Here is a 27,895-nt window from a genome sequence, read left to right on the forward strand (position 1 = left end):
TAATGTATTTATATCTCCATTAACCATTATGAGGTACTAGTATATAGCTAGTACGGATTTAGGCACCATCTGGTTTCTTATCAGAATGAGCCCTGAAGTCCATTTCCTATAAGATTCGTATTGGTATTGAGTCAGACTTGTCCATAAGTGGGTGATTACCCAATTTCCATGTTGTTGGATTATGAGTTTTTTTGTCATAGTAATGGTAGATGCATTGTAATTGGAAAATGTACATAGATTAGTAGATGAAATGTTAGTCTAATGATCATATTTTATTATGTATTTTTTTTGTCATTTAGGTAATTAAGTGGCCTGTCCTGAAGAAATTCAGAAAAGGGGGTGGTGATGAACAGAGTGTCTGAATTGAGCAGACCACTCTTACCCAGTCCAAAGATCAGGGCTTGATCCATCACCGTTATTTATCTCACTGCACCATCCCAGCTCAGAACCTGGCTATATGCAAATCAGTCTGTCCCTGGCCCAGTGCATCATGGGAACAGGGCAGACTAATCTACCAAGCCAATTCTTCACCAGAAAGGAGACAAGCTACCGGGGACCGGTTTCTGGCATTTCAGCCGTCTTCGGCCCGGCTTGCTTGAATCCTGATGGTGCAGTGAGAAAGGGACTCACATCTGAGGATACCCTTCCACGCTTATGGTGGACAAAATGATTCAGAAAAGGGGGTGGTGATGGACAGAGTATCTGAATTAAGCAGACCACTCTTACCCAGTCCAAAGATCAGGGCTTGATCCATCACCGTTATTTATCTCACTGCACCATCCCAGCTCAGAACCTGGCTATATGCAAATCAGTCTGTCCCTGGCCCAGTGCATCATGGGAACAGGGCAGACTAAACTACCAAGCCAATTCTTCACCAGAAAGGAGACAAGCTACCGGGGACCGGTTTCTGGCATTTCAGCCGTCTTCGGCCCGGCTTGCTTGAATCCTGATGGTGCAGTGAGAAAGGGACTCACATCTGAGGATACCCTTCCACGCTTATGGTGGACAAAATGATTCAGAAAAGGGGGTGGTGATGGACAGAGTATCTGAATTAAGCAGACCACTCTTACCCAGTCCAAAGATCAGGGCTTGATCCATCACCGTTATTTATCTCACTGCACCATCCCAGCTCAGAACCTGGCTATATGCAAATCAGTCTGTCCCTGGCCCAGTGCATCATGGGAACAGGGCAGACTAAACTACCAAGCCAATTCTTCACCAGAAAGGACACAAGCTACCGTGGACCCGTTTCTGGCATTTCAGCCGTCTTCGGCCCGGCTTGCTTGAATCCTGATGGTGCAGTGAGAAAGGGACTCATGTCTGAGTATACCCTGCCACACCTATAGTGGCCAAAATCGATTCAGAAAAGGGGGTGGTGATGAACAGAGTGTCTGAATTAAGCAGACCACTCTTACCCAGTCCAAAGATCAGGGCTTGATCCATCACCGTTATTTATCTCACTGCACCATCCCAGCTCAGAACCTGGCTATATGCAAATCAGTCTGTCCCTGGCCCAGTGCATCATGGGAACAAGGCAGACTAAACTACCAAGCCAATTCTACACCAGAAAGGAGACAAGCTACCGGGGACCGGTTTCTGGCATTTCAGCCGTCTTCGGCCCGGCTTGCTTGAATCCTGATGGTGCAGTGAGAAAGGGACTCATGTCTGAGTATACCCTGCCACACCTATAGTGGCCAAAATCGATTCAGAAAAGGGGGTGGTGATGAACAGAGTGTCTGAATTAAGCAGACCACTCTTACCCAGTCCAAAGATCAGGGCTTGATCCATCACCGTTATTTATCTCACTGCACCATCCCAGCTCAGAACCTGGCTATATGCAAATCAGTCTGTCCCTGGCCCAGTGCATCATGGGAACAGGGCAGACTAAACTACCAAGCCAATTCTTCACCAGAAAGGAGACAAGCTACCGGGGACCCGTTTCTGGCATTTCAGCCGTCTTCGGCCCGGCTTGCTTGAATCCTGATGGTGCAGTGAGAAAGGGACTCATGTCTGAGTATACCCTGCCACACCTATAGTGGCCAAAATCGATTCAGAAAAGGGGGTGGTGATGAACAGAGTGTCTGAATTAAGCAGACCACTCTTACCCAGTCCAAAGATCAGGGCTTGATCCATCACCGTTATTTATCTCACTGCACCATCCCAGCTCAGAACCTGGCTATATGCAAATCAGTCTGTCCCTGGCCCAGTGCATCATGGGAACAGGGCAGACTAAACTACCAAGCCAATTCTTCACCAGAAAGGAGACAAGCTACCGGGGACCGGTTTCTGGCATTTCAGCCGTCTTCGGCCCAGCTTGCTTGAATCCTGATGGTGCAGTGAGAAAGGGACTCATGTCTGAGTATACCCTGCCACACCTATAGTGGCCAAAATCGATTCAGAAAAGGGGGTGGTGATGAACAGAGTGTCTGAATTAAGCAGACCACACTTACCCAGTCCAAAGATCAGGTCTTGATCCATCACCGTTATTTATCTCACTGCACCATCTCAGCTCAGAACCTGGCGATATGCAAATCAGTCTGTCCCTGGCCCAGTGCATCATGGGAACAAGGCAGATTAAACTACCAAGCCAATTCTTCACCAGAAAGGAGACAAGCTACCGGGGACCGGTTTCTGGCATTTCAGCCGTCTTCGGCCCGGCTTGCTTGAATCCTGATGGTGCAGTGAGAAAGGGACTCATGTCTGAGTATACCCTGCCACACCTATAGTGGCCAAAATCGATTCAGAAAAGGGGCGGTGATGAACAGAGTGTCTGAATTAAGCAGACCACTCTTACCCAGTCCAAAGATCAGGGCTTGATCCATCACCGTTATTTATCTCACTGCACCATCCCAGCTCAGAACCTGGCTATATGCAAATCAGTCTGTCCCTGGCCCAGTGCATCATGGGAACAGGGCAGACTAAACTACCAAGCCAATTCTTCACCAGAAAGGAGACAAGCTACCGGGGACCGGTTTCTGGCATTTCAGCCGTCTTCGGCCCGGCTTGCTTGAATCCTGATGGTGCAGTGAGAAAGGGACTCATGTCTGAGTATACCCTGCCACACCTATAGTGGCCAAAATCGATTCAGAAAAGGGGGTGGGGATGAACAGAGTGTCTGAATTAAGCAGACCACTCTTACCCAGTCCAAAGATAAGGGCTTGATCCATCACCGTTATTTATCTCACTGCACCATCCCAGCTCAGAACCTGGCTATATGCAAATCAGTCTGTCCCTGGCCTAGTGCATCATGGGAACAGGGCAGACTAAACTACCAGGCCAATTCTTCACCAGAAAGGAGACAAGCTACCGAGGACCGGTTTCTGGCATTTCAGCGGTCTTCGGCCCGGCTTGCTTGAATCCTGATGGTGCAGTGAGAAAGGGACTCATGTCTGAGTATACCCTGCCACACCTATAGTGGCCAAAATCGATTCAGAAAAGGGGGTGGTGATGAACAGAGTGTGTGAATTAAGCAGACCACTCTTACCCAGTCCAAAGATCAGGGCTTGATCCATCACCATTACTTATCTCACTGCACCATCCCAGCTCAGAACCTGGCTATATGCAAATCAGTCTGTCCCTGGTGTAGGAGAGTAGGGTCTGCTATCCTATGGTCACCCCAAATTTTTGCTTTTTGCTTCACTGGTTTATGACTTAATGTGGCTGTGGGCCTGCTAATCAGACCCACAGTCTGCTGTTCTCTCTCTAAATTACTGCCAATGCACTTTAGGTGCATTACGAATTGGAACTGGTTCACCTTATTGGCCCCTGTAACAGTGTACCCTAGGTACCCAGGACATAGGTGTTTCCAAGGCCTACCAGGGGCTGCAGCATGTATTATGCCACCCCTGGACTGGCCTCCATATTTGACACAACTGGCTGATCACTCAGCTGGGGTAAGTTGGTGTAATCACCTCTTACTTAGATATAGTATCCCTATATCTAACCTTAAACTGGACACATATGTTCCTATCAGCCACTCCTATGGAAGGCCTCTTCAATCCTGGAGGCAGAGTGCTTGGAAATATGTGAGATGGTGCTCTAGCATGAGCTGAGCCTGTCTGCAGCTGTCAGGAACCACTCCCTAAGCTGTTCCGGGATATTGCCATACCATATACTCTTAAGTGCATTATAATCCTCGCGGTTATATGCTATCTTTGGTTTGGCTTTATCAAAACATGTCGAGTAAGGTGTCATACGAATTGGAATACTATCTCCTCGACAGTTCTGTCGACGGGGATAGCATTCCACCCTTCTAGAGGGACACGACATGTGTGTAGCCTTAACCCCGGTTAAAGTTAACCAGAGCCTCAGCATCACAAAATGGATGCTGCCACCACAGACACGAGTCTGGCCTCCTGCTGCTGACCGAAACTCGGCAGATGGTCGCCTGGACAAAGGGTTTCCTGCCTTGGGAGGTGCGAGCACCACCCCAGACAGGGTTTTGTGTATTGGGTAGGACAGGGCTGAATAGATTGAGACATGCCCGGGGCACACAAGGTGTCCCCGTGCATAAGCCAGTCCAAACCGGTCCTGGGACTTTCCAGACCCAGGCTTGGCGAGGAGCTGGACAAAGGAAAGGGGGTGTAACCGCCCCCCTTCCTAGTTCCTCCCAGAGGAGGGACCTAGTAGGTGATCCACCCCTCAGATTGGGAATAAGAGTGGGAGCAGTGCCATTGCACAGCAGATCATCCTGAATCAACTTTAAACAAAGAAGAAGACTGGACTTCGACATTCTGCTGCTCAGAAGACTGAAGAGAATCTCCCTTGTGGCCTAGGAGTGGCCACCCTGTGAACACAGGCACCAACCAGCAACTCGACATCTGCTTTGCCGCCAGCTCCCGCCGGAGCCCGAGCCCAGAGCCCAACAAGAACCAGACTCCCAGACCTCTCACCGCCCGATCCACAGCCCCTGCAAAGAAGGGACCCATGGAGGCACCGAGTGACGTGGGACCGGACCTCTTGGAAGACACTCGAAAAGCTGACTGCGCAGCATCTGAGGTATCCTCGACGTTGTGCTTTAGGGACTGAGAACCCGCACCACCGAGCAGCCCTTGCACCGAAGATCAGCCCCCCAGCATCTCCACGATCTGCGTGGGGCCCTTTTGCATCGTGCCACTTGACGTGCCATCCCGGCCACTAGCCACGTGGTCAGCAGCCATCTTGGCGACGAAACCGACGAACTACACAGCGGGTCTGGTTGCTCCAGACTTGCCCAAGCTCCTGTGAAAAGGAGCACTCACTCTGACCTTGCTGGTCCGAGTGTTAAGCATCTTTCGATTCCTGTGTGGCTTGCATTAGCCAAGGCCTGTTTGCTCCGATCAGGTCGCCGACACCGCCAACAGCGAGAAGCCTGCGTGGGACAGCTCGTGACCGACTCCTGGATGTCCTCGACCCCCGGTGTCCACGTGGCTGCAGAGAGAAGCTACATGACAACGCCTGTTTGCACCCAACATCGCCTGGTTCCACAGTAGTCACTGGCTAGTGACTTTGAACATTGTCCCCTCTGCTTTCAGGTCTTCACAACTTCAGATCCACCCTTGGATCCACCGGAACTCTTCACCTCGAGCCGCCTGCAGCATCTTCAGCTCCAAGCACCATCGACCAGCGTGACGAAACCCGACACTACTTCGACCCTGTGCACCCGCTTCCTGTGGGTGAGGTAACTCAGCTCCGCCGGTGTTCCTACACTGGTACACATCTCAAGGGCCTGTGTCTTAAGTTTCAACGTTCTAGGTCACTCGGAAGGTTCCTAACTATCTAACTTTGTACTTTTTACGCACCATAGACTTTACATTGGAAAGTGCGTGCACTTTGAACACTGCACCAGAGTCCCGTGGGCCTTTCCCGACTTAATCATTGCTAGTCTCGAATAGCTCCAGCGATTCCCAAGGCCCTAGGCCTGTTCCCTTCCCAATTGGTATCTCTTATACCACTTTCTTAGTATATGGTTTAGGTGGCCCCTAGGGCTCATCCATATTGTGCAACTTTTGTGTATTTTAAACGGTCTTGTGATTTAACGCTTGTGCTTCTGTGCTCATAAAGAGTCCAGGGGATTTTATAGTTAATAAATCAATATATATTTTCAATATATATCTGTGTGGTATCCCTTTCATTTGGTATTCAAGGGGGTTGTGTATGGTAACACAGCTGGCTTCACATGCCTTTCAGAGTTTAGCCTAAGACTGCTTTGTCCACGTTACCACTAGGATAACTGGTCTACAAGGCTGAATTACAACCAATCATCATAAGGGATGCTTGGCATGGTACAAAGTGATCACTAAGAATTAGTGAGCATTATATACCAGGCCAACTTCTCACATTGGGGTCAGAGGTGGGATCTGAGCTTGCTGTTGTTTTACCATTACAATCTTTGAGATTATCATTTGAAAGATCATACAGGTACCTGCTAGGTACATATAAAACAAGACTAGTATACTTAAGTTCTACTGAACTTAGTTGTTGTAGAGCAAAGGGAGTAGCACACCCTGACTACAACTACTAGATAGGTTTAGTAGGTAAACACCAGTGTAGGTAGATTGCAACACATCCACCCACACTAGAGCAATGTCTGGAGCAGAGGGTTCCACTGGGAATGTCTCTGTTGAGAGTGACCCTCCAAGGGCACCATACAAATTTGCTATTTTTTCCTTTAAGGAATTAAGACAGCTTTGTGTCTTAAGGGGTCTGAAGACAGGGCCTTCCCCTACTACAGACCACTTAAGAGAGCTCTTAGACCAGTCTGAGACTCTAAAGCCCTCTAAGGCAAACCCCACAGGGGATGCTGAAGGAGGCCATCCTTCAGAGGATGACACTGTAGACACCCCTGTCCCTATCATCCTGGTAGATGAGGAAGCCCCCATCACTGGAGCTCCTCGGGTAGATGAGGAGGAGGAAGAGGAAGAAGAGACAGAAGAGGGGGGAGCAGTGAGTCAGATGATGACAGAAATAGTCAGGTGCTGGTCAGTAGACTGAACCAGGCTAACTTAAGCCTATTTGGGACTGAATCTGGTAACAACCCATTCAGACCCCCAGGTGGACTTAACCAGAAGCCTAGGAGGAGAAGGACTCACTCAGGTGACTCTAACAACTCCCATGCTTCTAGAGGTTCTCATGGTCACTTCAGAAGGGAGATGACTAGCCCTCAGAGAAGGGAACATGAGGCCAAGATGAGAGAGGCTGAGCTTAGGATCCAGAGACAAGAATTAGAAGTTGCCCTGGCCCAAGAGAAGCTTTCTAGAGCAAGACAGCCTAGAGAGAGTGGGGTAATAGAACCCACTGGTGGCAGCAATATCCACAAGGATAAAGACAGGTCTTTTGATAACAGAAACCTGAGTAAGATTGTGCCCCCCTACAAAGCTGGGGATGATATCCATAAATGGATCACTGCAATGGAGAGAGCCTGCAGAGTACAGCAGATCCCTCAGGAACAGTGGGCAGCAATCTTGTGGCTCTCTTTTGAAGGTAGAGACAGACTCCTCACAGTTAGTGATGGGGATTCTAGAAACTACCTGGTCCTGAAGAGTGCTCTGATTGATGGGTTAGGCTTAACCACTGAACAGTACAGGTTAATGTTCAGAGATACCCAGAAGACACAGACTCAGGACTGGTCTGAATTTGTTGAGTGTGCCACTAAGGCTCTGGAGGGATGGTTGCTGGGAAGCAAGGTTACAGACTATGAAGGATTGTATAATTTGCTGATGAGAGAACAAATTTTAAATAATTGTCAGAACCAGGAGTTGCATCAACATTTGGTTGACTCAGATTTGACCTCTCCCCAAGAATTGGGAAAGAGGGCAGATAAATGGGTAAGAACCAGAGTTAAGCAAAAGAACCAGAACCAGAACCAGGGTGGTGACCAGAGGAAAACCGACCAGAAGGGTGGGGAGCAGAAAGCTAAAGACCAGAAGTCTTCAACAGGGCCCCAAAATGATACAGAGGGTGGTTCCCAAACTTCCAAGAAGAAGAAGAAAGAAGGTCAGAAGAAACCCTGGTGTAAAACTTGTTAAAACACCTCTCACTGGACAAGTGAGTGTAAAAAGGGTGGAGCCCCCAGCACTGCAGCCCCTAAGGCAACTGCACCCACTAGTACAGCTAGCAGTGCTGGTCCACAAACCAAGGGGGTAGTGGGTATCACCTTGGGAACTGAAGGAGATTCTGACCTAGTCAGAACCCTTACACAGGCTGTTCTGATTTGTGAAGGGGACATAGATTTGACCCCTGACATAAGTCCCAGTGAGGTTCCGTGACAATTGTAAGTGGTGTTTTCGACTCGCACGAATATGGTCGAGTCTGGTTTCTATGAACCGCAAATGACGAGTTTAGTGGGTGTACGCGTTTTCGCTCTGCTAGCCTAAACGGTTCGTTTGTTTCGTGGGTTTCTTCATCTGAACCCACGGGTTCCATCTTAGATACGGCATCCATTTTGTTTCTTGCCCTCAAGTAGCCAGCGAACGGACGCTGTCCACTTCGCGACCCTGGGATTCTCAAACTCTTGCGGAAGACACGTTTCCTTTGAAGGTGTCTTTATGATGAGGGGGATGACACTGTAAGGCAGATGGCCCTGCCCGAGGCTCATCTTGCCGTGCCGGTCTATTGTCTCAGTTGTGCATTCATTAGGCACGTCCCCTTTGATGCCTGCAACTCGTGTTTCCTGATGCCACCCCTTTTACACCCTTTTCGATCTGTTCACTGTTCTCGTCTTCCTCTGCACCTGTTTCTGTCTCTTCCTCGATTCGTTTACTGCTGATTGGAATGTACTAATGGTGGGAAGATGGGCTTTTACAGTTGGGAACCGCCAAATGTTACTGTAATTATGTTCCGGGCCCTGAATACATGAAAGCGACCCCTTATGATCTTTACGATGGGAACCAGGTTGTAAACCTTTGTGCACCATGTTATCCTATGCTTGAAAACTGTATAAGAAGAGCGATCCACAGATGCAATTTAAAAACAGACTCCTCGAACCTGCACACGTTGTACTTCCTGTGATTTCTGTGTTCCCTGCAGTAATAAACCTCGAATCTTTGACGCCGAAGGAAGTGTCCCGTGTCTCTGTCATTTGTATGCCAAAACAGGTTACCTACGAAGGTTTTAGGTGTTATCCCTGGCACCGCTGGGTCTTAGCAAAACCCAGTCCTTCAGTTGGCGCATCCAACGTGGGGCTGCATCAGTGGTACCGGTCCAAGCCCGACGATCGTGAGGAACTTCGTGTGAAATCTCCGAGGGAAGGTGCACCCCGCTTCATCGATCCTGTTGTCGAAACAAGTGGCCCGACGACTTTTCCCGCGAAGATCCCCGCCTCCTGACGGCTGCGACGGACTGCTGCCCTGACTGTAGACCTGTTTTGGCGCCTGGCGTAGACCTTGGTACAGCGAGACGATTGACGGGCCTTCCTGGGGACGCCATTGATCTTTGAGTTAAGTATTTGTGGGTCGCTCCCAGAGTCCTTTGTTGTGGGTGCTTAGTTGTTGCATGGTTCCATTGCATTTGTGGTTCTTGGTACTTTGTTCTTTGTTGTGATATTTGACGTCTGCAGTCGCCAAAAACCGAGGGTTTTTGCTCTTTGCAGGGACATTGTAATCCTATAACCCTTGACGTTTGTGAAACTCGGTTAGTGTGCACGATGCCTGGCCGTAGTACTTTGTTCAGTTGCTTTAGAAGTTGTGGTGCGGATTCCCGACTGGAGGACTCGTGCCCGATACCTCCGGTTGGAACTCCAACTTACGAGTTGTACAGCCGACACGGTTTAGGTCCAATTGCATTCAATGAGTGTTGGGTTCGTTACACTAAAAAAGACGGTGTCCTTAGTTGGCCACCTCATGGTAGTTTTGAGGCTCCGATTTTAGATAATCTTGAAGCTAAATTGTTCCAAAGAAAAGCTAGGCCGGCCATGTTTGATTCCTTTCGGTTGTGGCGTCAAGAAGCCAAGCAGAAAGAAATCAAGCAGATTAAACGTAATAAGAGAGAAGGGATTGTTACAACGGTAAGAAACGCAGAGCAGTTCCAGCGAGATAAGGAGGAAAAGGAAAAGGAAGTTTTCGATAGATTGCAGCGCATGACTATAGATAAGTGTTACCCCGCTTTACCGACGGGTACGGATAAGAAGGAGGAAGTAGTAGAGGACACCGTGTTGTCCTATCTCTTGAAGTCGCCACCTCCGTATGCACAGGGTACCGCAGTTCCTGTGGTTCCCCCTGTCCCTGTTCCTCCACCTGCTCCTGTTCCTACTCCCCAACCTGTTCCCGTTCTTCAACCTGTTCCTGCTCCTCTACCTGCTCCTGTCCCTACTGCTCCCCCGCTTGTACTTCCTCATACTCCTGCTCCCGCTGCTTCTACTGTTCTGGTTACTCCTGCTGTTCCCTCTGTTCCTGACACTTCTCTTGTTACCCCGTTGTGTTATTCTACTACCCCATCTGCTGGACGCCGTGTCCCTTCTGTTGCTGCTAACTTTTTCAATTCTCTTGGACCGATTCTTGAGTCCGCTGGTTCTGATGGTCCCCAAAGACGAAGTCAGCTTCCTGGTAGTAGGGAACGTGACTCGCTATATAATATGGCGATGTGTTGGATTAGATACCCCCTTAGGAATCCTCCGCGTGTGGTGCTTGATACGTTCTCTCAATTCAACGAACCGACACAGAGGTTCGTGTTTGAGGAAATGTGCAAGCTTTTACGTGATCAAATATCGGCTGATGCGTCTGATGAGGTATTGACTGCTCTATCTAATCTTCAGCTCCAGTTTGCGAACGGAATAATGGTGGGTAGCAATGTTCGACGTGCTGTCGAGCAGTTGCTATCTTTCCGTCCTTGTATAATGCCTCGGGCATTGTTTTTGGAAGACATTGAGGGACCGCCAGCAGCGCCTGGTCAGTATCCCATGCGCGAGGTTCCACCAGTATGGATGCCGGGTAACCCTAATGCTGCCCCTCCGGTCCTGCCACACTTTCAGAGAGTGTGGATATACCTTCCGTGGAAACGATCGGAAGTTTTGCAGGTGAAGCAATCTTTGCCTGACCCTCGGAAGAATCCTTCTGGGTACTATAAAGAGTTGTCTCAGCTAGTGGATGCGACGGTGATGAATCTTGCCGACATTGATATGTTGTTTGGCAATGTCGTACCGCAACCGGTATGGGCAAAAATTCGTCAAGAAGATCATGCGGCAGAATTAGGCGGTGACTGGGCTGCACTTCTTGCTGCTGATGCCTTGCAAGTTGGTGGGGCTAAGCCCGAACAGCTGATTGCTAATCTCCCTCAGAGAATAATCACTCTTATGAAGACGCTTATGCCAGCTATGAAGGTGAATTGGGACAAGTTGTCCGCTTGCAAGCAAAAGAAGGATGAGAGTGTCTCTGACTTCTTTACGAGATTTGAGGAGGCATTCATTGATCATAGTGGTCAGGATATGGGCACTGAGGGAGGTCAGAGGTTGTTTGTGGACAAGTTTGTGTCAAATTTGTTGCCGGACTTAAGCAACAAATTAAGGAACTCAGAGAGTGCGTGGGCTGTTTCCACTTCTGCTCCGATATTGGCTACGGCCCAATATTATGAGAATAGGGAGAAAGAGGAAAATGATTGTGTCGATAAAAAGACAAAAGAGCTCAAAACTAAAGTGTTGTTGCAACAAGCGTATCCTCCACGTTCGAATCAGAATGATTCGCAACAGCGGAATCGATCGCAATCTCAGTCGAATAGGTCGCAAACACGAAATGACTCCTCTTCGCAGAGATCTACGTTGGGGTACAATCAGTGTGCCTATTGTAGGGGTGAGGGTCATTTGAAATTCGATTGTCCAGTCTTGCGTGATCGAAATAGTGGTAATTCATCTAAAGGAGGTCGTAGTGGTCCTCAACAAGCATCACGTGGTAGAGGCCGCGGTGCTCAAAATGATCGTTCAAATAATTCTTCTGATTCTAATAATTGTTTTGATCAGCGTGGATCGTCGCAAGGCAGATCTGCACGATTATTACGTCGATCAGGGCACTGACGACGGTAATTACTAGGACAGCCATAGACAAGGAGAGGGAGTAGTATCAGTTCCGGTTGATCAGAGAGGGCCTTACATCGCAGTTGCCACCTCGGGCGTCGTTGAGCCTTTTCTGTTGGACACTGGTGCAGCGAAAAGTTCCATCATGCATTCGAAACTCCCTGGCGCACCTTTGTCTGGCTTAACAAATGTTTCCGTTGGATTCTCTGGCGCCCCTGTTAGCAATCCGGTTTCGCGCCCTTTGCCCCTTGCAATTGGGCCTCGTGAGCTGAAAGCTCCTTTGATTTTGACTACTGGTTGTGGTGAAAATCTTTTGGGCCTGGATTTGCTGAAACGTCTGTATGCGACTTTGTATTGTTCTCCTACGGGAGTAAAGCTTACATTGGGTGAGAAAGTTATCTCTCCTATGTATTTGTCCATCGACAAGCTCCCACCGGAATTGAGTTCTCTTCCTGCATCTTTGTGGGCAACAGGTCCCAATGACGTGGGCCTGCTTGATATCTCCCCTTATGTTGTTCACCTGAAATCTAATGTGCGTTTGCCACGTATTCCCCAGTATCGTATCTCCCTTGATGGTGAACGAGCGCTGTTAGCAATCATCTATGATTTGATTGAGAAAGATGTTATCGAGGAGACTCGGGGAAACGTGTGCAATAGCCCTGTGCTGCCCATTCTGAAGCGCACTGATCCATCAAAGCCCCCTGTTTATCGTTTTGGTATCGATTTACGGGAGGTGAATAAAATTGTGATTCCTCAGTTCCCTGTGGTGCCTGACATTACGGCTCTACTGACTCTGATTCCAGCCTCTGCATCTTGGTTCTCAGTGATCGATCTGAAGAATGCTTTCTTCAGCATTCCGATTGCTGAGGAGAGTAGGGACCTTTTCGGTTTCTCTCTTGGTGGCCGCAGCTTTAGGTTTAAACGCGCTCCTCAGGGCTACTGTGAGAGTCCATCGATATACAGCTAAGCCTTGAAGAGCCAACTTGATGCGTTTGCGTTGCCGGCCGGTGCGGCCTTGATCCAATATGTCGATGACTTATTGGTGGCTGCGGATACTCAGGACATTTGCAGAATTGCTACGGTGTCGTTGTTGCAGCATTTCTGTGACTTACATCACAAGGTGTCACCTTCTAAACTGCAATATTGTTGCCAAGAAGTAACCTATCTAGGTCACTTATTGTCAAAGGAGGGAAGAAGGTTGACCCCAGAGAGAATTGCAGCGATTGCTCGAATGACTGTGCCAACAACTCAGAGAGATGTGCGTGCCTTTTTAGGTATCACGTCATACTGCAGGCAATGGATTCCAAATTTTTCATTGCTAGCGAAACCATTGGTGGCTCTTACGTGCAAGGATGTTCCAACTCCTTTACCATGGATGGAAGAATGTCAGAAAAGTTTTTCTGAACTACGTGACGCGTTGTGTTCGGCCCCTGTGTTAGGTACCCCTGACTACAGTAAGCCGTTTACACTATACGTTCACGAGAGGGAAGGTTGTGCGTTGAGTGTCTTGACGCAACAATTCGGTGGTAAGCAGCGTCCATGTGCATATTTTTCCTCGACCTTGGACCCAGTAGCTAGAGCATTGCCGAGTTGTTTGAGAGCAACAGCGGCAGCTGCGGTGTCCATCCGACAATCTGCAGGATTGGTCATGGATAATATGCTTAAGGTGATGGTTCGGCATGCAGTTGACACTCTCTTGAATCGTACGAAAACCCAACACCTGACAAGTGCAAGGTTGTCTGGGTATGAGTTGACGCTTTTGGCAAGTCACATTCAAATAAAGCGCTGTAATGTCCTGAACCCGGCGACTTTGTTGCCAATCAGTATGGAGTCAGATGAAGTAGCGCCTCATGACTGCTACTTACGAACTGAGGAAGAAACAAAAGGTCGTGTTGATTTGAAAAATACTCCATTGGAAGACCCCGGTGGGACCCTGTATGTGGATGGGTCGTGTTTTAAGTTGCCGAATGGTGATGTGACGACTGCGTATGCTGTGGTGACATTGAGTACGGTTGTGGAGACTGCGAGATTGAATCAGAATTCTGCACAGGCGGCAGAGCTGATTGCCTTGACTAGAGCGTGTGTGTTGTCGAAAGGGAAACTGGTGAATGTGTTTACGGACAGCCAGTATGCATTCAGTGTTGCTCATAGCTTCGGACGATTGTGGAGAGAGAGAGGTTTCATGACGTCGCATGGTACAAAGATTCAGCATGGACAGCTTGTGAATGATCTTTTGGATGCACTTACATTGCCCAAGCAGGTGGCGATTATTAAATGTAGTGCACACCGTAAGGTGACGGATGATGTTGGTCGTGGCAATGCGTTTGCGGATGAGATTGCTAAGGAGACTGCCCGGAACCTTAGCACTAAAATGTATGTGACGAGTTCGGTAAGGTGGCCTGCAGAAACTGGTATGTGTGAGGACACTATCGAGAGTGTGAAAGCGATTCAGAACGAGGCCACCGAGACTGAAAAGACGAAGTGGAAAGAGAGTACGGGAAAGTTGGATGCGAATGGCTGCTGGATTGATTTGTCGGAGCATAAGAGGTGGATGTTGCCGGATGCGTATGTGCTAGCTGTTGTGACGATGGCACACGGCTTGGCACATATTTGTGCGAAAGGTATCTGCAAGTTGTTGTCCCCTGTATGGAAGAATGATGGTATTACTAAGTGTGCTGAGAGATTGGTTAAGAATTGTATGATATGTATGATGTACAATCCTGGTAAGGGAACTCCTACACCCCCTGGCCATTTTGCTCCCCCTTCATGTCCCTTTGAGGTGATTCAGCTAGACTTCATCCATATGGAGCGATGCAATAACCTGAAATACGTTTTAGTTGTGGTTTGCGCATTCTCCCGATGGATCGAAGCCTACCCTCTCAAAGACAACACTGCTCTGTCCACTGCAAAAATCCTACTGAAGGAATACTTTCCTCGGTATGGAATGCCACGAATTGTATGGTCTGATAACGGAAGTGAGTTTGTGGGGAGTGTGATGAAGAATGTGTGTAAGGGCCTTGGAATTACACAGAAATTCCACAGCGCCAATCATCCCCAGTCAGCAGGTTTGGTTGAAGGGTATAATGGCACCCTTAAATTGAAACTAGCGAAGATTCAGGCTACGACTGGTCTCTCGTGGCCTGACGCTTTGCCCTTAGCTCTTCTGTCAACAAGGGCGACTGTACACTCCCGAGTAGGGCTCAGTCCCTACGAGATTGTGTTCGGCCGCCCTGCCAATGTTTGGGGGGTCCCTAGACCCAGTGTGTTCTCTGATCTTGAGTACCCAATGTTGATCGATTATCTTCATGATCTGACTGCTAAACTGAGGTTAATTCACCAACAGGTCTTTGAAGCACTGCCGACGCAGACGGAGGGTCCAAGCCACCAGCTCCAGCCCAGAGACTGGGTGTTGACGAGGAATTTTGGACGGAAGCGCAACCTTGAGCCTCGTTTTACCGGACCCTACCAAGTGCTCCTTGCCACAAGGACTGCTGTTCGTTTGGAAGGGCGTAAGAACTGGGTGCATGCCACCCATACCAAAAAGGTACCTATACCTTTACCAGCAGACTCGTGGGTGAGGAAGGGCATCGCCTCGTCTGAAGTCGAAACTGTGCCGAACTTTGTTCCTTTCAGCGACGCTCAGCCTGTCGGAGATACCTCAGTGCAGCAGGACGATATTGTTGAACATTTGTCATCACAGAACTCAAGATCTGAACAATTGACTGGTCAACAGAACTCTGTCTCATCATCGGACCAATTGTTTGACGAACAGACACGTCCTGGGAGAAGCCGATATTTTCTCCGCTCCAACACCAGAGACAAATAAATAAATATCTTTGCTTTCTCCCCTGACATCCACGTTACCCCATTGCCACTATCCAGTCTGAACACACTTGCATAATTGTGATTTTTGTAAATTTTGAGTCTTTTTCCACATATGTGTTTTTGCTTCCATAGCTAGCAGATTTTGTATATATTGTTGATTAAAGATACCTTACATCCGAGTGGACCGTAGGGCCGCGCGGGTACTTCCTTCTGGTTAGTAGGTCTTGACACTAGGTCAGAGACCGTCGATTCCTAGGAACTCCTGGGGATTGACTACTGCTACACAGAACGAAGTGCGTCAAGAACGTTGGGGACGGTTTTAGAGGATGGCTTTCTCGAAGCTGTCGGAATTGGAAAAGGCTCAGGCCCAAAGATTCGAGCTGCGCAGAATTGCACATACAAAATGCTTCATGTTTCAGGTGTTCCTTCTATTCTTAACTGTTCCCTCGTTATTGGTGGGTGGGGTGTATTACATGATACAGTCATTGTTGCCTTCTGCCTCACCTACCCCTTCTTCTGAACCTAAACTTACCTCCACTGTCTCTCCTCATTCCTTCCACATCTTACCCCAACACGAGCAGGTTAGACGTGCGGAATTCATGAACAATTCCTTCGTTCAGCTCCTTCATCAGCATCAGTTGGTGATGAACACTACCAATTGTTGGGTGTGTGGGTTAATGCCACATACCACGGATAAGGGAATTCCGTACTTGGTCCTTCCTTATAGTTCCCAGGGTTCAGCTCGAGCATTCCAAACAATGTTTCGAAGCACACTAGATTCTTACCCCAATCGAGAGCCACGTTCTCCACACTTTGGTCCCGGTCCGTACCATAAGCCTTTGGCAATAGCGGTTGCTGATTTAGATAGGGATATCTATGAGCCGTCGCTCATCCCAGAGGAAGAGGTGCGAGCCTATAGGGATCTCAGTGAGGTTGAGTATAGTGCGCTTGTGGGCGAAAGACAGCTTAGAAGCTCGTCTCCAATATGGGTCGTACCCCACCTTGGTAATTTCTGTCTAAAAGGTCGTGGCCGAAGCCCGAGAGCTCACCTTGGGGAGAGTGCTTGCTCTGAGACGTACGTTTTACCAATGCTCTCTTCCCCTGTTCTCCTGACTGCCAAGGGTACGTACTTTGTAATCGACAGCTAACATCACTGCCAGTGCCCTTGGTAATATCACAGCAGAGCTTCAGGCGGATAGGCTGATGACGTTACAAAATCGTATGGTTTTAGACGTTGTCTTAGCAGATCGAGGTGGAGTATGTAAGGTGATCCATTCGAGTTGTTGTATATTCATTCCAGACAACGCTCCGACTGTCTATCAAGCCATCTCGAAGTTGCATAAGATCTCTGAGTCCATACACGTGGACGTAGGGGATTGGACGCTACTCGGGTGGTTTTGGGGCCTAATGTCGACTTGGGGTTGGAAGATTCTGATGATCATCGGGGTTGTTGTAGCATTCCTGTTCACGTGTTGCCTTTGTGTGCAGTGTGGTCCTGCCTTATGTGGCCTCTGTGCTACAACGTGTATAAGGCAGCCGCCTGTTACCAAAGGAACTCTGATGGATAGAATTATGTTGCAGCAGCATCTAGATGGTCTGATGAATATCGAGATCGATTTTGATTCCGACTAGTGCTTGCCTACATGAGGGCAATAGAGCGTCTGAGGTTCCGTAACAATTGTAAGTGGTGTTTTCGACTCGCACGAATATGGTCGAGTCTGGTATCTAGGAACCGCAAATGACGAGTTTAGTGGGTGTACGCGTTTTCGCTGTGCTAGCCTAAACCGTTCGTTTGTTTCGTGGGTTTCTTCATCTGAACCCACGGGTTCTATCTTAGATACGGCATCCATTTTGTTTCTTGCCCTCAAGTAGCCAGCGAACGGACGCTGTCCGCTTCGCGACCCTGGGATTCTCAAACTCTTGCGGAAGACACGTTTCCTTTGAAGGTGTCTTTATGATGAGGGGGATAACACTGTAAGGCAGATGGCCCTGCCCGAGGCTCATCTTGCCGTGCCGGTCTATTGTCTCAGTTGTGCATTCATTAGGCACGTCCCCTTTGATGCCTGCAACTCGTGTTTCCTGATGCCACCCCTTTTACACCCTTTTCGATCTGTTCACTGTTCTCGTCTTCCTCTGCACCTGCTTCTGTCTCTTCCTCGATTCGTTTACTGCTGATTGGAATGTACTAATGGTGGGAAGATGTACTTTTACAGTTGGGAACCGCCAAATGTTACTGTAATTATGTTCCGGGCCCTGAATACATGAAAGCTACCCCTTATGATCTTTACGATGGGAACCAGGTTGTATTCTTTGTGCACCATGTTATCCTATGCTTGAAAACTGTATAAGAAGAGCGATCCACAGATGCAATTTGAAAACAGACTCCTCGAACCTGCACACATTGTACTTCCTGTGATTTCTGTGTTCCCTGCAGTAATAAACCTCGAATCTTTGACGCCGAAGGAAGTGTCCCGTGTCTCTGTCATTTGTACGCCGAAACAGGTTACCTACGAAGGTTTTAGGTGTTATCCCTGGCACCGCTGGGTCTTAGCAAAACCCAGTCCTTCACCAGTAACCTGGGCAAATACAGACAGACACCTTTGATTAATAACAAAGTGGCTCAAGCTTACAGGGACACATGTGCCAGTGTCACAATGGTGACACCTAACTTTGTGGACTCTGGACAATACATGCCAGGTGATAATTACCTGGTGACCAATGCCAGCAATGTCACTACTACACATAGTGTGGCACTTGTTAACTTTTCCTGGGGAGGGGTAACTGGCCTAAAAAGAGTTGTGGTTAATGCTGATCTCCCAGTAGAATGTTTGTTGGGCAATGACCTGGAGAACTCTCTATGGTCAGAAGTTGAGTACAGGACTCATGCAGAGATGTTAGGGATATCATCACATGTCCTTGCTGTGACCAGGTCACAGGCCAAAAAGTGCCTCTCTGAACCTCAGGTCTTGGATCCTGGAACAATGGACCAGGTACCTTCCAAGAAAAAGAACAGGAGGGTTAAGGCTGTGCCTTCCCAACTGCCTGCAAGAGAGGATCAAGCTTCACAGGAAGCTGGTCTTGAGACCCCTGAAGGAACTGTCTCTGAAGAACTTGAACCTGATCAGGTTGAGTTTCTGGGGACAGGGGGACCTTCTAGGGCAGACTTGAGGCAGGCTCAGTTAACCTGTCCTTCTCTTGAACCCCCCAGACAGCAGGCTGCTGCTGAGGCTGCTGGGAATGCTCAAGGTGCCCATAAAGTTTATTGGGATGAAGGACTCCTTTACACAGAGGGTAGAGACCCCAAGCCTGGTGCAACCAGGAGGTTGGTTATACCTCTGCAATTTAGGGGTTTCCTTCTCACCTTAGCCCATGATATTCCTTTAGCAGGACACTTAGGCCAGAATAAGACCTGGGACAGGCTTGTCCCTCACTTTCACTGGCCTCACATGTCTGAAGACACCAAGGAGTTTTGTCGCTCCTGTGAAACCGGCCAAGCCAGTGGTAAAGCAGGTGGAACAACAAAGGCCCCCCTGATACCACTACCTGTGGTGGGGGTCCCCTTTGAAAGAGTGGGGATTGATATTGTAGGTCCAATGGATCCCCCTACAGCATCTGGGCACAGATTCATACTGGTGGTGGTGGACCATGCCACCAGGTACCCAGAGGCAATTCCACTTAGGACCACAACAGCTCCTGTTGTGGCCAGGGCCTTACTTGGAGTTTTCTCCAGAGTGGGGTTTCCTAAGGAGGTAATATCTGATAGAGATGCCAACTTCATGTCAGGATATTTGACAGCTATGTGGAAGGAATGTGGTGTTAACTACAAGTTCACCACTCCTTATCATCCACAATGTAATGGGCTTGTTGAGAGATTTAACAAGACCCTAAAGGGCATGATCAAAGGATTACCTGAAAAGCTCAGGCGAAGATGGGACATCCTACTGCCCTGCCTTTTGTTTGCTTACAGAGAGGTCCCTCAAAAGGGGGTTGGCTTCAGCCCCTTTGAATTGTTGTTTGGGCACCCTGTAAGAGGACCCCTATGTCTGGTGAAGGAAGGATGGGAGTTACCTCTCAAAAAGCCTAAGCAAGACATAGTGGACTATGTACTTGGTCTCCGCTCCAGGATGGCAGAGTAAATGGAAAAGGCATCAAAAAACCTTGAGGCTAGCCAAGAATTACAGAAAGCTTGGCATGACCAAAAGGCTGTCCTTGTTGAGTTTCAGCCTGGACAGAAGGTATGGGTGTTGGAGCCAGTGGCCCCAGCAGCACTCCAAGACAAATGGTCTGGACCCCATATAATTCTGGAGAAGAAGGGAGAGGTTACCTACTTGGTGGACCTAGGAACTCCCAGGAGCCCCCACAGGGTGCTCCATGTCAACAGATTGAAGGCATATGTCAGCAGGGAAGACAAGGGCTTGCTCATGGCTACAGATGAGGGACAGGAGGAAAAGAGTGACCCTCTCCCAGACCTGCTCACTCAGACCCACCCTGAGGATGGCTCAGTTGATGGTGTGGCCTTAGGTGGCAGCCTCACTGAACATCAGCAACATGACTGCAGACAGGTTCTACAGGCATACAGGCATATGTTCTCATTGACACCCAGTCAGACTAACTGGTGTACCCATGTGGTGGACACTGGTGGCAGTCTTCCTGTAAAGAGCAAGATTTACAGGCAACCTGACCACGTCAGGGACTGTATAAAGACTGAGGTGCAAAAGATGCTGGAATTAGATGTCATTGAGCCTTCAGAGAGCCCCTGGGCTAGCCCAGTGGTTCTGGTCCCCAAACCTCACACCAAAGATGGCAAGAGATAGATGAGGTTCTGTGTGGATTACAGAGGACTCAATGATGTCACCAGGACAGATGCACACCCTATTCCAAGGGCAGATGAGCTCATTGACAAGTTGGCTTCTGCCAAATATTTGAGCACATTTGACTTGACAGCTGGCTACTGGCAAATCAGGTTAGCTGAGGAGTCTAAAGCCAAGACAGCATTTTCTACCCCTAGTGGGCATTATCAGTTTGTGGTGATGCCCTTTGGTTTGAAAAATGCACCTGCCACCTTCCAAAGGTTGGTGAATCAAGTCCTTACTGGGTTGGATGACTTTTGTGCAGCTTATCTGGATGATATTGCTGTCTTTAGCTCCACCTGGGAGGATCACCTGGTCCACCTGAAGGAAGTGCTTGAGGCTCTGCAAAAGGCAGGCCTCACTATCAAGGCAACAAAGTGCCAGATAGGGCAGAGCAAGGTTGTATACCTGGGCCACCTTGTGGGTGGAGGCCAAGTTCAACCACTGGAGAGTAAGCTCCAGACCATCAAGGACTGGTCCCCTCCAACTACCCAGACTCAGGTCAGAGCTTTATTGGGCCTGACTGGGTACTACAGGAAGTTTGTTAAGAACTATGGGTCCATTGTGACTCCTCTTAATGATCTGACATCCAAGAAGATGCCCAAAAAGGTTCAGTGGACAGAAGTCTGTCAAAAGGCATTTGATGACCTGAAGAAGGCCATGTGCTCTGCACCTATCCTGAAGAGTCCTGACTACTCAAGAGAGTTCATTGTCCAAACAGATGCTTCTGAGTTGGGAGTGGGAGCAGTGCTTTCACAGCTTAATGTAGATGGCCAGGACCAGCCCATTGCTTTTATTAGCAGAAGGCTGACCCCCAGAGAGAAACGTTGGTCAGTTATAGAGAGGGAGGCCTTTGCTGTGGTGTGGGCCCTGAAGAAGTTGAGACCATACTTATTTGGCACTCACTTCAAGATTCAGACCGACCATAAGCCCCTCTTATGGCTTAATCAGATGAAGGGTGAAAACCCCAAACTACTCAGGTGGTCCATTTCCCTACAGGGGATGGACTTTACAGTGGAGCACCGCCCAGGGACTGACCATGGCAACGCAGATGGTCTCTCCAGGTACTTCCACTTAGAACATGAAGACACAACTGGTCAAGGTTAGTCTAATGTCCCTGCGTTTGGGGGGGGGGAGATTGTGTAGGAGAGTAGGGTCTGCTATCCTATGGTCACCCCAAATTTTTGCTTTTTGCTTCACTGGTTTATGACTTAATGTGGCTGTGGGCCTGCTAATCAGACCCACAGCCTGCCGTTCTCTCTCTAAATTACTGCCAATGCACTTTAGGTGCATTACGAATTGGAACTGGTTCACCTTATTGGCCCCTGTAACAGTGTACCCTAGGTACCCAGGGCATAGGTGTTTCCAAGGCCTACCAGGGGCTGCAGCATGTATTATGCCACCCCTGGCCTGGCCTCCATATTTGACACAACTGGCTGATCACTTAGCTGGGGTAAGTTGGTGTAATCACCTCTTACTTAGATATAGTATCCCTATGTCTAACCTTAAACTGGACACATATGTTCCTATCAGCCACTCCTATGGAAGGCCTCTTCAATCCTGGAGGCAGAGTGCTTGGAAATATGTGAGATGGTGCTCTAGCATGAGCTGAGCCTGTCTTCAGCTGTCGGGAACCACTCCCTAAGCTGTTCCGGGATATTGCCATACCATATACTCTTAAGTGCATTATAATCCTCGCGGTTATATGCTATCTTTGGTTTGGCTTTATCAAAACATGTCGAGTAAGGTGTCATACGAATTGGAATACTATCCCCTCGACAGTTCTGTTGACGGGGATAGCATTCCACCCTTCTAGAGGGACACGACATGTGTGTAGCCTTAACCCCGGTTAAAGTTAACCAGTGCCTCAGCATCACAAAATGGATGCTGCCACCACCAAAACGAGTCTGGCCTCCTGCTGCTGACCGAAACTCGGCAGATGGTGGCCTGGACAAAGGGTTTCCTGCCTTGGGAGGTGCGAGCACCACCCCAGACAGGGTTTTGTGTATTGGGTAGGACAGGGCTGAATAGATTGAGACATGCCCGGGGCACACAAGGTGTCCCCGTGTATAAGCCAGTCCAAACCGGTCCTGGGACTTTTCAGACCCATGCTTGGCGAGGAGCTGGACAAAGGAAAGGGGGTGTAACCGCCCCCCTTCCTGGTTCCTCCCAGAGGAGGGACCTAGTAGGTGATCCACCCCTCAGATTGGGAATAAGAGTGGGAGCAGTGCCATTGCACAGCAGATCATCCTGAATCAACTTTAAACAAAGAAGAAGACTGGACTTCGACATTCTGCTGCTCAGAAGACTGAAGAGAATCTCCCTTGTGGCCTAGGAGTGGCCACCCTGTGAACACAGGCACCAACCAGCAACTCAACGTCTGCTTTGCCGCCGCCTCCCGCCGGAGCCCGAGCCCAGAACCCAACAAGAACCAGACTCCCAGACCTCTCACCGCCCGATCCACAGCCCCTGCAAAGAAGGGACCCGTGGAGGCACCGAGTGACGTGGGACCGGACCTCTTGGAAGACACTCGAAAAGCTGACTGCGCAGCATCTGAGGCATCCTCGATGTTGTGCTTTGGGGACTGAGAACCCGCACCACCGAGCAGCCCTTGCACCGAAGATCAGCCCCCCAGCATCTCCACGATCTGCGTGGGGCCCTTTTGCATCGTGCCACTCGACGCTCCATCCCGGCCACTAGCCACGTGGTCAGCGGCCATCTTGGCAACAAAACCGACAAACTACACAGCGGGTCTGGTTGCTCCAGACTTGTCCAAGCTCCTGTGAAAAGGAGCACTCACTCTGACCTTGCTGGTCCGAGTGTTAAGCATCTTTCGATTCCTGCGTGGCTTGCATTAGCCAAGGCCTGTTTGCTCCGATCAGGTCGCCGACACCGCCAACAGCGAGAAGCCTGCGTGAGACAGCTCGTGACCGACTCCTGGACGTCCTCGACCCCCGGTGTCCACGTGGCTGCAGAGAGAAGCTACATGACAACGCCTGTTTGCACCCGACATCGCCTGGTTCCAATCTGGTTCCACGGTAGTCACTGGCTAGTGACTTTGAACATTGTCCCCTCTGCTTTAGAGGTCTTCACAACTTCAGATCCACCCTTGGATCCACCGGAACTCTTCACCTCGAGCCGCCTGCAGCATCTTCAGCTCCAAGCACCATCGACCAGCGTGACGAAACCCGACACTACTTCGACCCTGTGCACCCGCTTCCTGTGGGTGAGGTAACTCAGTTCCGCCGGTGTTCCTACACTGGTACACATCTCAAGGGCCTGTGTCTTAAGTTTCAACGTTCTAGGTCACTCGGAAGGTTCCTAACTATCTAACTTTGTACTTTTTACGCACCATAGACTTTACATTGGAAAGTGCGTGCACTTTGAACACTGCACCCGAGTCCCGTGGGCCTTTCCCGACTTAATCATTGCTAGTCTCGAATAGCTCCAGCGATTCCCAAGGCCCTAGGCCTGTTCCTTTCCCAATTGGTATCTCTTATACCACTTTCTTAGTATATGGTTTAGGTGGCCCCTAGGGCTCATCCATATTGTGCAACTTTTGTGTATTTTAAACTGTCTTGTGATTTAACGCTTGTGCTTCTGTGCTCATAAAGAGTCCAGGGGATTTTATAGTTAATAAATCAATATATATTTTCAATATAATTCTGTGTGGTATCCCTTTCATTTGATATTCAAGGGGGTTGTGTATGGTAATACAGCTGGCTTCACATGCCTTTCAGAGTTTAGCCTAAAACTGCTTTGTCCACGTTACCACTAGGATAACTGGTCTACAAGGTTGAATTACAACCAATCATCATAAGGGATGCTTGGCATGGTACAAAGTGATCACTAAGAATTAGTGAGCATTATATACCAGGCCAACTTCTCACACCTGGCCCAGTGCATCATGGGAACAGGGCAGACTAAAACTACCAAGCCAATTCTTCACCAGAAAGGAGACAAGCTACCGGGGACCGGTTTCTGGCATTTCAGCCGTCTTCGGCACCCCTTGTTGTTAAATATTCTGTCCTGAAGAAGGCGCAGGTTTGCCGAAACGCGCGTCGATAATTCACTTTTGTGCCACATTGTATTTTAACTTTTTTTATTTGTTTTTGTCATTTGATTGTTTTTTATATTGTGTATTATATTGTCATTTAGTGTATTGGTCTGATAATTTTGTATTTTTGTTTTATTTGAAAGACTTTTTAACACTTTTTTAATATATAAATTGTTGATGCACTGACAATAAAAACTGTATTCTAAATCTTGGAAATGGCCTCTCTCCCATCTATCATTGAATAGACAAGTAATTACAATTGCCTAGGTTTGTTCTTTCACACATGTATTTATCCCTGACCTAGGAGTTGAACGATCTATTGTTCAGGGGTTCCTTGTTGTATACGCTGTATCTTGAGATTGTTCATGGTTTGGCAGGTTGCTCTCGCTCTGTCTTGAGAATTCCACCCAGACACTCTCAAAATGGTTGCATTTCTGACATTCGTGTCCCATGGATGGGCAGGCACCAATATGCGGTTATCATTTCCGCAGCACTAACATGTCCATTCATGTTTCTGCTTCAGTGGAAGTGATGTTTTCTCATGTCTGCTAGTGTTCCTGGCCATACGATTGGCCTGTTCTATCGTCCACGCTCTCCCATTTTCCATCTGCATGGCATGCGACGTGGCCCTGGCTTCTGTGCATGCCATTGTTAGTATTTTGTCTAATGTGCATGGTTCTTTTAGTGTTCTTGTGCGGAACCCAACTGATTGACATCCTTTGAATATGCGCCGCCGTATTGCCGCCTCATTGTCGAATTTGTAGAATTCACAGTATATAACCCGTTTGCGTAACTTGGTCGCAAAAATATCAAGGAACTCATCTGCTCGTTGGCACATCATGTTGAATGTGTTTTGTTCGAACTCTATGTTTCTCTGGGAGTCAGTGAGACATTTTATCAAGCCATTGTATGTTGAGATTGCTTTTGACAGGAAAGTCACGAGCAGATCTTCGAGGTCATCACCAGCTAAGTTTAGAAATAAGTCTCTGATTTGTTCATCTGTGTTGTTTTTGCATGTGGCGCGCATGTAGTGTTCAAACTTTCTGATCCATTTTTCCCAGCGAGCACCCTTCGTCTGAGAGTCAGATAGGTCGAACGGTAGTGGTCATCTGACAATCCTGCTTGAAGTTGCGCTCTCATTGTGTTCCTCAGTCATTGCCCTGGTGGACTAATCACAATGATAGTTTTCTAGTTGATAGGTCACTGGTGGGCCCTTGATGGTCATGACCACTTTTTAATTGCTTTGTATTAAGTGGCAGGCTATATTCTGCTTTAATATCAGTGTGCATAACCTCAAAATGGCCACCGGCGCTTCCCTGGTGTTATCGCCTGACCCCAAAATGGCAGCCAAGGTCTCGCAAGATCTTGGGACCGAGATCCACCTGGTATGCCTGACTTCAAGAACGATTCAGAAAAGGGGGTGGTGATGAACAGAGTGTATGAATTAAGCAGACCACTCTTACCAAGTCCAAAGATCAGGGCTTGATCCATCACCGTTATTTATCTCACTGCACCATCCCAGCTCAGAACCTGGCTATATGCAAATCAGTCTGTCCCTTGCCCAGTGCATCATGGGAACAGGGCAGTCTAAACTACCAAGCCAATTCTTCACCAGAAAGGAGACAAGCTACCGGGGACCGGTTTCTGGCATTTCAGCCGTCTTCGGCCCGGCTTGCTTGAATCCTGATGGTGCAGTGAGAAAGGGACTCATGTCTGAGTATACCCTGCCACACCTATAGCGGCCAAAAAAGATTTAGAAAAAAGGGGGTGGTGATGAACAGAGTGTCTGAATTAAGCAGACCACTCTTACCCAGTCCAAAGATCAGGGCTTGATACATCACCGTTATTTATCTCACTGCACCATCCCAGCTCAGAACCTGGCTATATGCAAATCAGTCTGTCCCTGGCCCAGTGCATTATGGGAACAGGGCAGACTAAACTACCAAGCCAATTCTTCACCAGAAAGGAGACAAGCTACCGGGGACCGGTTTCTGGCATTTCAGCCGTCTTCGGCCCAGCTTGCTTGAATCCTGATGGTGCAGTGAGAAAGGGACTCATGTCTGAGTATACCCTGCCACACCTATAGTGGCCAAAAATGATTCAGAAAAGGGGGTGGTGATGAACAGAGTGTCTGAATTAAGCAGACCACTCTTACCCAGTCCAAAGATCAGGGCTTGATCCATCACCGTTATTTATCTCACTGCACCATCCCAGCTCAGAACCTGGCTATATGCAAATCAGTCTGTCCCTGGCCCAGTGCATCATGGGAACAGGGCAGACTAAACTACCAAGCCAATTCTTCACCAGAAATTTCCCTAGCTCATTGCACCATCAGGATTCAAGCAAGCCGGGCCGAAGACGGCTGAAATGCCAGAAACCGCTCCCCGGAAGCTTGTTTCCTTCCCAGTATGAGATTTGGCTTGGTAGTTTGGTCTGCGCTGTTCCCATGATGCACTGGGCCAGGGTCAGACTAATTTGCATATAGCCAAGTTCTGAGCTGGGATGGTGCAGTGAGCTTAAAAACGGTGATGGATCAAGCCCTGATCTTTGGACTGGGTAAGAGTGGTCTGCTTCATTCAGACACTCTGTTCATCACCACCCCCTTTTCTGAATCATTTTTGTCCACCATAAGCGTGGAAGGGTATACTCAGATGTGAGTCCCTAGCTCATTGCACCATCTGGATTCAAGCAAGCCGGGCCGAAGACGGCTGAAATGCAAGAAACCGGTCCCCGGTAGCTTATTTCCTTCCCAGTATAAGAATTGGCTTGGTAGTTTGGTCTGCCCTGTTCCCATGATGCACTGGGCCAGGGTCAGACTAATTTGCATATAGCCAAGTTCTGAGCTGGGATGGTGCAGTGAGCTGAAAAACGGTGATGGATCAAGCCCTGATCTTTGGACTGGGTAAGCGTGGTCTGCTTAATTCAGACACTCTGTTCATCACCACCCCCTTTTCTGAATCATTTTTGTCCACCATAAGCGTGGAAGGGTATACTCAGATGTGAGTCCCTAGCTCATTGCACCATCAGGATTCAAGCAAGCCGGGCCGAAGACGGCTGAAATGCCAGAAACCGGTCCCCGGTAGCTTGTTTCCTTCCCAGTATAAGAATTGGCTTGGTAGTTTGGTCTGCCCTGTTCCCATGATGCACTGGGCCAGGGTCAGACTAATTTGCATATAGCCAAGT

Source organism: Lissotriton vulgaris, chromosome 11 (assembly GCF_964263255.1).
Source record: "Lissotriton vulgaris chromosome 11, aLisVul1.2, whole genome shotgun sequence".
Classification (NCBI taxonomy): Eukaryota; Metazoa; Chordata; class Amphibia; order Caudata; family Salamandridae; genus Lissotriton; species Lissotriton vulgaris.